This window comes from Cupressus sempervirens, chromosome 3, assembly GCF_028749045.1.
Source record: "Cupressus sempervirens isolate cs-2001-9-10 chromosome 3, ASM2874904v1, whole genome shotgun sequence".
Classification (NCBI taxonomy): Eukaryota; Viridiplantae; Streptophyta; class Pinopsida; order Cupressales; family Cupressaceae; genus Cupressus; species Cupressus sempervirens.
In genome coordinates this window covers 804,712,260-804,724,503 of record NC_143120.1, presented here as the reverse complement: position 1 = coordinate 804,724,503, position 12,244 = coordinate 804,712,260, and positions in this window count along the sequence as shown.

Sequence of the window (12,244 nt, the reverse complement as noted above, 5' to 3'; positions counted from 1 at the left end):
TTGTTCAAGCATTGAAGAATAGAAACATTATTTCATGCATAAGGAATTCATATTGTACATTGATCATAAAAGCAATAAAATACTTGGGTCAACAGAATAAATTGAAATAGAGACATATGAAATAGATTTAGTATATGTAGAGTTTCACATTTGTGTTGAAACATAGGAGTGGTTGGTCAAACAAAATTACATATGCATTTTGAAAAAGAAGAATTTTACCAATTGAAATGAAGGTTGAGATACATGATTTTGATGATTTGAAGATTTTTAATGAAACTTATATTGACATTGAAGAACATTGGAGATTTTTAAAACACCTATAACAGATAATCAAAATAAGTGGGTTGATTATTTCATTCAAGAAGACATGTTATTCAAAGGAACTTAGTTGCGTATACCAAGAGGATCAATGAGGGATAACATAATAAAGGAGAAGCATAGTGGACTAGGACTTGAAATATATATTTGAATTGATTAAATAGAAAGATTGATTTTGAGAGATATTTTGGCCAAAAATGTATAAAGATGTTGAGAAATTTGTGAGAAGTTGCAGAATTCATCAAGTTGCAAAATGAACAAGTCAAAATGTGGGATTGTACAAACTATTACCTATTCCTAGTAAACCTTGGGAAGAAATTAGTGTGCATTTTATTCTTTGATAACCTAAAATTTATAGGGGTAATGATTATTTCTTTTTCTTTTTTGATAGATTCTATAAAATGGATCATTTCATACCATGTAGAAAGACGTCGCATGTAGTACATATATCATATTTTCTTCAAAGAGATTGTGAGGTTCCATGGGTTACCTAAGACTATCATTTGTGATAAGGATACTAATTAATTTACTAGATATTTCTAGAAAACACTTTGGAAGAGGATTCTATATTTTAACCATAAACTAGTGGACAAACTAAATTTTTGAACAAAAGTTTAGGATGTAAGTTGGTAAGATGCTTAGTTGGAGGGAAACATAGAAATTGGGATTTTTTTTTGGCACAAGAAAAGTTTTCATACAATAACTATGTGAACAAAATTACTAAGAAAACACCTTCTACATTGTTATAGGTATGCATCCTAGAGGAGTAACCAAATTAAGAGACGTTGATCATGAATATGGAAGAAGTGTTGAAGTAGAAGGATATATTGGTTTCATGAGGAGTTCGTATGATGAAGTAAAACATAACCTAGAACATAGTACCCATAAGTACAATGACAAAATAGATAAGGTGAGGAGACTAAGGATCTTGCAGTATGTTAGTGATGAAGTAATGGTTCATTTGAAGAAGAAAAAATCGTGTTGGAACTTATAGAAACCTGAAAATGAAGAAATTTTGGCCTTGTAGGATCTTGAATAAGTTTGATAATGGTAGTGCTTTTGAGGTTGAGTTGCTAGATGATATGGATATTTAACCTACATTCAACATTTCTAATATTTTTAAATATTATGATTTGAATGATGAAGAAATTGATAGACCCAATTAACCTAAGATGTAGAAATACGGAATTGAAAGGATCTTAGACAACATAATTAGAAATATTAGTAGAGGAAAGGATTTCATAGAGTAATTAGTCCAGTGGAAGAATAAACCAGTTGACGATAGTACATAGATTTGCTAGTTTAAGTTGTCCGTAAATATGGTTTTTCTCATAGTGTAGAGGTTCTCTAATCAGGATATCAATTATCTATTTACCCTGGATGTTTTATGTAGAAACATCTTGAGTTCATTGCAAATCCTGTATCAACCAAAATAACTTTCTTTGGTTTACTTTCAAGACTATTAATCACACACACAATCTTGCTACTTTAATTTTGTTTAGTATAGGTTCCTTTAGTGGACCTATTGTGGAACTTACAACTTTGATTGTAGGTCTTAATGTTTCATTGTTGGCATGTTCTCATTCATTCTTTCTTGCGGTGTGTTCTTTGTTGGCACCTCATGAAGGGTAATTTTCTTATGCAAATTTCTTACATGTATGCAATCTTTTGTGGCTTTTCATGTGATTCTTGGATCTTCTGTGGAACTCTCTCTAAGATCACATTTATTTACATGCTTAATTATGTGGTCATTGATTCCTTTTTTGGGATAACACATATTTGTTGTGATACATTGAACATGAAGTTGGAAATCGTAATCTTTCAACCAGCCTATGTGTCCTGATGGCTATATTATGTAATGAATTAGATATATAGTCTAAGAAACGTTAAAAGAAAATATATTTAGGTTTAACTCTTGGTCTTTTAAGCTTACATATTGAATATTTTTTTGCAATTGAAGGCTGCAACTAAGTAGGCTTTATGCTCAAGATATTGTAATCAAATGACATTGGATATGCATAGAATCAATTGCATTTTTTATTTATTCGCTATTTATTGATGTAGTGATAGAAAGGAGAATCCCCAATGGAGATGTCCTAACCCAAAAAAATAACCACACAACATAATATAAACAAAAACACAAGATCTAATACTAGTTCGCAACTCTTTATTCATCAAATAACTAATTACAGTCAATGTGTCAGGTTGTAAGGCCTTCCCATTTATGGCCAAATACAAAGAAATTACAATAGTTCTTCAAGATCCCTCAAGATCTAACTCAAATCCTAGCTAGCCTAGCTCTGTAATACAACAACAATGTGGTAGAAGCCTCTAAGATCTCAACTTGTGCTCACAAGCCACCAAGAAACTTCCTTGTTTCTGAACCCCAACCATTAGCTCTTCTCAAAAACTCCCATCTCAGATTCCAACTCAAATATTTTCTCTCTAGCTCCCACTCTAAACTGAATTCCTTCTCCTCCTATTATTATTTCTACATCAACTCAAGCTCCTATATAGCCAGCTAAGCCACAAGTCGGTTAGTCAAGCATTTAATTACAATATAGGTCCACCTTGGAAGAGTAAACAAAAACTATAACAAAAATGAACAAAACTAAATGAAAAGTTATATTTAGGTCCACATATGACCCAATAACATGTACCTATCTTAATAAGATCCCATTTCCTCATATAAAATTGCACAAGACAAAATCTCCACACGTTTCCATGTTAACTGCCCGAAAATTGATGTCCAAGAAAAACCATGATATCTTCTAGCTCCAATTGAATCAAGACCCTTTCTTTGAAGTAAAAGTAGTGATTTAGGTCCCTTAAGACCCCTTAAGTGGGAAAATTTAGATTTCAAAAGGATAACTATGCATCCATCCTAAAAGTCACCCATAGAAACCTGTCGTGAAAACTAACAAAAAATGATACTCTAGGAGAATTTCCATATCTCCCAACTCATAATAAATTAAGAATTGCGCTCTTAACCATAGATATTTATATATGCCCTCTTCAATAATTGAAAATTTCAGCCTCTAAATAGTTTTTCATAATTAGTTACATCACCTGCTATAGGCACATAGAAACAAAAAAAAACTTCAGCAGTAAGGAAAAACATCTCTAACTTCAACGCAATCCATCCAATTTCTATGCAATCATGAGGAAAGGTTCCCCAATGTGTCTCCAACACATCCCTAACCATGAAAAGCATAACTCCACCAAAATCCAAGCTCTATGCTCCTGCATCAGATTCCCCAGGTAAATAGAAAAGTATGTCTCATACTTTGATGCCCAAAGAAAGATCTGCAACCAACTTCATCTTTACCAAAGGCTTCCAATCTATCAAATTCAATAGAAAAAATCTAAAAATAAACCATCTATGCTTCATCCATTGGAACATTAGAATCAACTAAATCTTAGCAACCCAATCAACATGCTCACTCCCAAGAACAAACTGAATATTATACATCACCAAGAATCTATGCAACTAATCACAACCAACAACAATAATATCTGCAAACATGCACTCCATGTTAGCAACATCATGTAACTCCAAAACCAAGTCAACAAAATGCAAGTTAAAAGCCCCAATAAGAAAAAAATATAAATCCTCAACCATGTCAACCATAAGAAAATTAGGAACATACAGATCTACAGTATCATGTAGATCCAAAACCAAATCAGCAACTAGTGAATCCACACCAGAAACATCAAAATCCACATCAATAGAAACACCTATATCATCAATCATCTCATAAAAAACATATGAAATCATATCCACATTAATAACCATATAAAAATACTCATCCATATGAAAATCCTCATAATCAACAATCTCATTGCTCACAACAAGATGCTCTGCAACATGTAACTCATCACCAACAACAACCTAATTATCCATGACCAAGTGTTCTGCAATTTCCATGATAGATTCAAAAAAATAATCATAAAAACAAATCTCTATCCCAACGTCAACAAGGTTAGGAATATCCTCAGCAAAAACCTCAAGTTTCTTTATAGGTTTTGTATTAGAGTCCACAAACTGATCAATAAAACCAACTTCTTCCTCCTTGATCTTGCTATGCCATCTTCTCTCTTGAACAAGTCTTCTAACCAGACATACAAATCTCTTCCAAATTAGTAGACTCCAACTCCAGTAGCATACAACTTCCTTCTTCCATTTCTCAACTCTTTTAGAAAAACTAGCATCCACTCGAGCTATTGTCTCATTAATCCTTCTCTCCACCACATCATAGAGTTTTTCAATCAACTTAGGGTCCAATCCTCTCATAGCCATCTTCCAAAATATTCACAAAACCTTTAAAACAAATCCTTCCTATGATCCTTGTGACAACCTCGAATTTTCTGCAAGTCAGATTGTAATCTACCACCTAGCATGAACAAGCCAAGAACAAATCACAAGTCTAGGAACACAGATCTACAACATAAAATCTCTATGATCATGCCTCAAAAAGTTCAACCTTCCATCTTTGCATCCATCAATCCTTCTACAAGTCCTCCACAAGTATAGGTCAGATCACAATCTACCACCCCACACCAAGAATCACAAACAAGGACTCTGAAGCAATAAATCCTCAACACAATCACCACCAGATCAAGAACTTCTCTCAAATCAACTACTCTGATACCACTTGATGTACTGCAAGGTAGGACAATCCCTAGTAAAGATTTCCTAGCCCCCAACAGATAACCACACAATAGAATATAAACAAAAACACAAGATCTAATACCAATTCATAACTCTTTATTCATAAAATAACTTATTATAGTCAATGTGTCATGTTGTAAGGCCTTCCAAGTTATGGCCAAATACAAAGAAATTACAATAGTTTTTCAAGATCCCTCAAAATCGAAATCAAATCCTAGCTAGCCCACATCTATAATAGAACAAAAATATGTTAGAAACCTCCAAGATCTCAACTTGTACTTGCAAGCCACTAAGCAACCTCCTTTCTAAATTGTAGCCACTAGCTCTTCTCAAAAACTCTCATTTCATACTCCAACTCAAATCTTTTCTCTTGAGCTACCACTCTAAACTAAATTGACTTCTCTTATTATTATTTCTACATCAACTCAATCTCCTTATATAGCTAGATAAGCCACAAGTCTCTAGTCAAGCATTTAATTACATAGGTCCACCTTGGAAGAGTATACCAAGCCTATAACAAACATGAACAAAACTAAATGAAAAGTTATATTTAGGTCCAAAAATGACCCAATAACATGTCCCTATCTTAAAAAGATCCCATTTCCTCATGCAAAATTGTGCAAGATGAAAACTCCACATGTTTCTGCATAAACTTCCTAAAAATTGATGTTCGAGGAAAACTGCTTTATCTCCTATCTCCGATTGAATCAAGACTTTTCCTTTGACCTGAAAGTATTAATTTAGGTCCTCTAAAACCCATTAAGTTTGAAAAGGTTTATTCCTCAATGATAATTGCACATCTATCCCAAAAGTCACACATAAAAACCCATCGCAAAAACTAACAGAAATTGATACTCCAGGAGAATTGCCATATCTCCCAACTCATAATAAATTATGACTTGAAATCCTAATCATAGATAGTAATCCAAGACCTCTTAAAAAATTCAAATTTTTATCCTTTAAATCATTTCACATAATTAGTTACATCACCTGCAACAAGCACACATAAACAAGAAAATACAACTCCAACTACAAAGAAAAATGGCTCTAACTCCAACTCAATCCATCTAATCTCTATGAAATCATGAGGAAACATTACCAAATGTGTCTCCAACACATCCCTAACCATTAAAATCATAACTCCACCAAAATCCAAGCTTGATGCTCTTGCATCATTTATTGTTGTGCTTCTATGTGTTTACTCTATTATGTTGAATTGAACAACCTCCTTGAGGTTTCTCATTCCCTCCACTACATCACTTATATAATTATATCCAAGGGAGGACATAAAATGAAAGAAAAAAACAAAGAAACTTCAACAAATCAAAACAAAGGCCAAGGAAACAAAAGAAAAACAAAGACAAACAAAAAGATACATAAAAGGTGTTAGTGCAAAAAAAGGCTCCAAGTGAAATAGTTTAAGAGACCTTAGTAATCAAAATGCCTTAACTACTAATATCATCCTCTAAATGTTCTTGATAGAGAGGAAGTGGTATTGTAGAAAGAGAAAGAGCATACACAAATTAATGAGGTAAGAAACTATGATCAAATAAATAGCAAGATATGTTATACAATGGGATATGGAAAACAATGAGTTCTATTAACTAGAAAAGTGTGTTATGTTGGTTAAATCTATGTTAAAGACATGGATTCTACTAACTATCAAATCATGTTATGCTAGGTTGTCCATGAAAAAGAGGGATAGGTTCAACTAGGCAACCTGTTGTGTTATGCAATGTATCTATGTGAAAATGAGCTTGATAAGTCTAGGAATTTGTGTTATGCTAGTTACTCTATAGATTACAAAGATAAACCTCTTGTTTGCCAAATAATTTTAAACTGTAGTTATAAAATGGGTGTTTTAGAGTGCACCTACACAAGGATTACCCAAATTTTTATTTTTATTTTTCTAGAAAATCCCCTTCGTGACACCACCTTTACACCCCCCCACCCCCATTATGTAAGATGTCAACATACCTATATGTTGATATCTTAAGGCAAATAGAGATATACATCAAGAATGAAAAAAATGCATGCATTCCAAGTAAGGAAGAGATAATTGTAAAAGATATAGCTTGGAAAAATAAAAGGATCCTTATCAAGGATACATAGCCATCAAATAGGTAGGAATAGATCTATCATTAAATTAAAGCTTTTTTATTTTACCTAGATTATTATCTATTAGATCCTTCATAGGGATATCAAGCTCTCTCAATTTGGTTTTGTCTTGATCCATATTGGTCATTTTGTGGATAACCAAATAAATTTTAGGCTTTTTAGGTTAGATCCTTTTTCATGTTCTATGATTCTCTTAAGAGATTGGCCCATTGAAGTTAATGTTCCAACTATAGTGGATAAATAATATCTGATTATTTGTTCTACATATGTGGCAAAGAGTTTGAGTTGTAAAAATGACTAGTTGTAGATGTTATAGTCGTGTCTCTTGTATACAATTAGGTGTCAAGTTCATGTGTGTGTTGTCAATCATGAAATAGTTTGTTGTCAATCTATTTAGCAGTACTTTAGGAATATTGGTCAGTTAATCTATTGTATAAATATGCATCTATTATTCAAGAATAATATTATGGAAGAGCATATTATTTCTTTGTTCTATATTCTTTTTTTTCTGTTGTTCTATTTTTCTAATATAGCATCAGCCATCTTCTTGTTAAATTTGTGTGTGTTAGAAAATAAGCTATCAAGGAGATGATGCCTGGAGAAGAACCACTAGATCCTATTGGTGATGATGATTTCATTGAAGATGAAGGTCCTGTCATATTTTGAAGAATTTATTTTGTTTTAAAGGAGCCGATACTTTGGAAAATAGGAAAATATGTAGTAGAGGCTAGATGGATGCTCAATAGTATGACATGATGTATGATCAGAGAAACTATACCTCATTGAGGTTATGAGACACACATGTGTGGATTGGTGTCCAATAGTTTAGGGAGATCTAGAAACTTGGAGGCTTGACATCATACCTTTACAAGGGTTATGAGGCATTTCACGTAAAAATGGTGTCCAATGGTGTTTCAAAGATGGATGATAGCTGCATGACTATACCAGTAGTTGGGAGAAACTTGAGGCAGTCATATTGGTCTATGAACCATCTTTCAAAGAACAAATTTCTACATAATGTTTTTTAGTTGTCACACTTAGTGGTGGTGTTGGAGTTAATGTTCGAACTATAGGGAATAAATCATATCCAAGTATGTGTGTTGCATATGTAGCAAAGAGTTTGAGTTATAAACAATGATGAGTGGTAGATGTGTCTCTCATATCCAGTTAGGTGTCAAGTTCAGTCTGTTGTCAATCATGAAGTAGTTTGTTGTCCATCTATTTAGCAATGATTTAGGAATATTGGCGGGTCAATCTTTTGTACATAAATATGCATATATTATTATAGAATAACATGCTAGAAGATCATATTATTTCTTTGTTATATCTTCTTTGTTTCTATTGTTCTATTTTTCTAATATGGCCTGGATCCTTTTCTTTGTTCACCCCAATTTAGAATGTTTTTGGAGTGAAATTTGTTTTTAGCATTTTGAAATGTAAAAGGTCAATAAATTTTTTTGGCCATTCCATTGATATGCACATCTCAATTTATAATGAGGGTAGGATACGTTTTAATGATTTTTTAATAGATTTAGACACAACAAAATAAATTTACACTTGAAATGGCTTATTTATAGATATTTTGGATTATTCAAGTAATGCTTCATGTATAATTGTTAGAGTTCCATTGATCCCACCTTCTAAATAAGGTCAGTCTTATCCTTATGTCTAGTTGTGTGAATTTATTGAGCATCATCCAAAGAGAGCTAGCATTTGTGGTCTTAACTGTCTCATTCACCTTTGGTTTTGTTTGAGCGTTATGGTTACAATGCCCATAGAGGCTAGATTTTTTAAAACATCCTTAGACAACCATATATCCTATTAATGATGTTTTGACTTTGTTGAAGATAAATTTAAAGAGGGTGTGATTAGTGGTTGGAGGGCTATTTTTCTTAGTCTGGCCCTATTGATGTTTTGGGAAAGTTCAATGGCTCTAATCCTCTTCTTATTGGTTCAATTCTTGATTAAGTCAATAATAATATTTGATTGTTCTATACATATTCACATCTCACTTTATACTATGCATATGCTTTGTTTAATGATCTATAATAGATTATTGTCCAAGTAAATCATTCTATAAATAATGTAACCTATTTGTAGATATTGTTGAATCATTAGAATAATGATTCATGTATAATTGCTAGACTTTGTTGACCCCACCAAGTAAAGAGTTCACTCTCCTAATATCTCATATTTATTAATGTGGATATATTCAAGTTGCTTAGGATCACTCTCCACGTGCATTCTTTTTATATGGTCTCAACTATCTCACCCACCTTTGGTTTCTTTTTAACCTCTATGAGGCCTCACAATTACTAGACTGAAGAGAGTGTTCTTAGTGTATTACAGACATATCTTCTATTCATGATGATTTGCTCTTATGTAAGGGAAAATTAAAAATAATATAATTATTGGTTGAGGGCTTATTTTTAACAATTCCACGTCTATTCGTGTTTGAACAAAGTTGAGTGGCTATCATCCACCCCCTTTGATGGTTTAAGTCTTGCTTCTTAGTGACTTTATGTATTGTCTCCTTGTATATATTCTTAGTGACTTCATATATTGTCTCTTAGTGAATTTATTAATTGATTAAGACATCAAACTCTCTATTGATCTTCCATTAATTTAATCAAAGATCTCCAGTGGCTCATCAAGTAGGATTTTGATCACTTTCCATCATAACCCATTGTTGGTGCTCCATCTTCTAATTGTCTTAGCATGAAGTGGACCTGCAATCTTAAACATTTTGGTGCTATGTAGGGCTATCAATTTAATTTGGTGCACAATCAAATTGAGCTCTTAACTCTCTTATCGTCTGTTCTCACTACTTGGATTTTTACATCTTGATTATGCTATTATTAAAAGATTTAGACATATTGCTGTTATACGTATGTTATTATCAAGGACGGTTTCAGAGTGCATTCTAACTTGACTTTGAAGATGCCTTCCTGCCTAACTTACGCCAACATATCAAAAGATGGAACAATATGATTTGAGTGAGTTGGAGAATATGATTTTCTATTAAGGAATAGTTGGGACGTAGCCATTCATAGCTTGCATTATTCGGTGAAAAATGGACGTCAATAAAATTGGAGCATATGATATGTAGCGATCTTTTAGACTTCTATATCTTTGTAAGCTTTTACCATAAAACTGGTGTAAAGGTGTTTACTTTATTATTATTATCATTTTCATTTATAAGGGGTTGAAGTAAAAAATAACTTCTAATTTTTTTAAAGTTTAAATATATATTAAAAGAAAATCAGGGATATCATTATAAACGAAAATTCTAAAGCCTGATTTATACGACTATGACTATCATTTACAAACTCATTAATACATAACATTGACCTTAAAATTTTGCAAGAATTTTAAGTTTAATTCAGAATTAAGAACTAGCCCTAAATAGGTGCTATATAATGACTTAGTATTTCCCATTAGTTTTAGTGTAAATTTAATTTTCATTAAAGAAGATTTAAATTAATAAAAATATTATATAATATTTTATAATAGTAATATATATATAATAGTATTTATTAAAAGATTCTATAATATAAGTATACATAATATTTTTAGTTGAATGATTTTTTTTGTAAAATATAATGTTAAAAATTTGTAAAACTATCAAAGTATTATGTTTTATAATCTGAGTTAAATGATATAAATTACATTGTTAAAAATATAACACTTAAAAATCATCATGTTTTACAATTTATGAAATCCAACCATATAAGAATTAAAATGATTCATCTAACTATGCACAATGTATTACTTATATAATTAAATTTAAAAATGATAAATTTAAACTACAAAGGAAAACTTTTAATCACGAGTACAAATACTAACTTAGCCTACATCAAGTACTAATAATACAAACTTCGTATATCGAATGGAAGCAAGGAAAAGTGACAAATGCTCAAACCCTTGTTGTTGAAGAAGAGAAACCAACACCTAAATTTTTACCATGACACTCTTTAATGACCACTACTTTATCTTATTAATTTATCCATCTTATTTAAATAATATGTAATATACCTCGTATATCTAATTAAATATACATCACGTGCGCACACACATACACACACACACACACATTTATATGTATAGATAGATATGTATGTATGTGTGTGTACGTCTATATATATATGTGTGTGTGTGTGTGTGTGTGTGTGTGTGTGTGTGTACACACACATGCATATACATATATATTTATATCTATGTATACATACATACATACATACATACATACATACATACATACATATAAATATATTATATATATCCACACACACACACACATATATTGAGTTTTATCCAATTAAAAAGACACTAACAATAACACTCCCTCTTAGTTAGGCAGGGACGATAAACACATGACCATATATTACCTCAATGCAATATAAGAATATCTTTGATCGAAAGATATTCAATATTTTGGCATCACGAGCATTGGTCTCTAGAATATCAACAAATACTCTGAGTAATGATATTGGGAGTAATGGCCTTCTTAATGTCATCTCATATGACATTCACCATGTACTCTTTGAGCACTGACCTCTTGAATGCCAAGTTGTATGATATTTAGCAAGTATTGTAAGTAATGGCCTCGTGAATGCCATCTCATATGATATTCACCAAGTACTCTATGTATTGACCTCCTGAACAAGTTGATAAACATAAGCAAGATGAACCACCCAAGGAAGTAAGACATGAGTTCAGAGGTAAATGCTTCATATATAATGAAGTTGGACATATGAAAAAAGATTGCACAAGTAAGTCTTTTAAACCTATTGCTAATTTATATTGTTATAACTATCAGAGTTATAGACATAAAGAAGTAGAATGTAAGAAACCTAAGTTTGATGGTAGTAATGCAAATAGTAGAATGTTAAGGAATACTAACCCTGCAAGTAATGAAAGATGAAAATCATAGAATAGATCCAATGATGGAGAGAAACCTAATGGAGAGAAGAACCAGTTTGTGTGTTACAATTGTAACAATCCTAGACACATTACAATGAATTATAGAGCACCCGAGAATCAAAGTGGAACTAATGAGAGAAGAAATGCACGTGTATATCAGTTATGTAATAACTTTAGACACACAACAAGATATTACAGAATGGACAGAAGGAA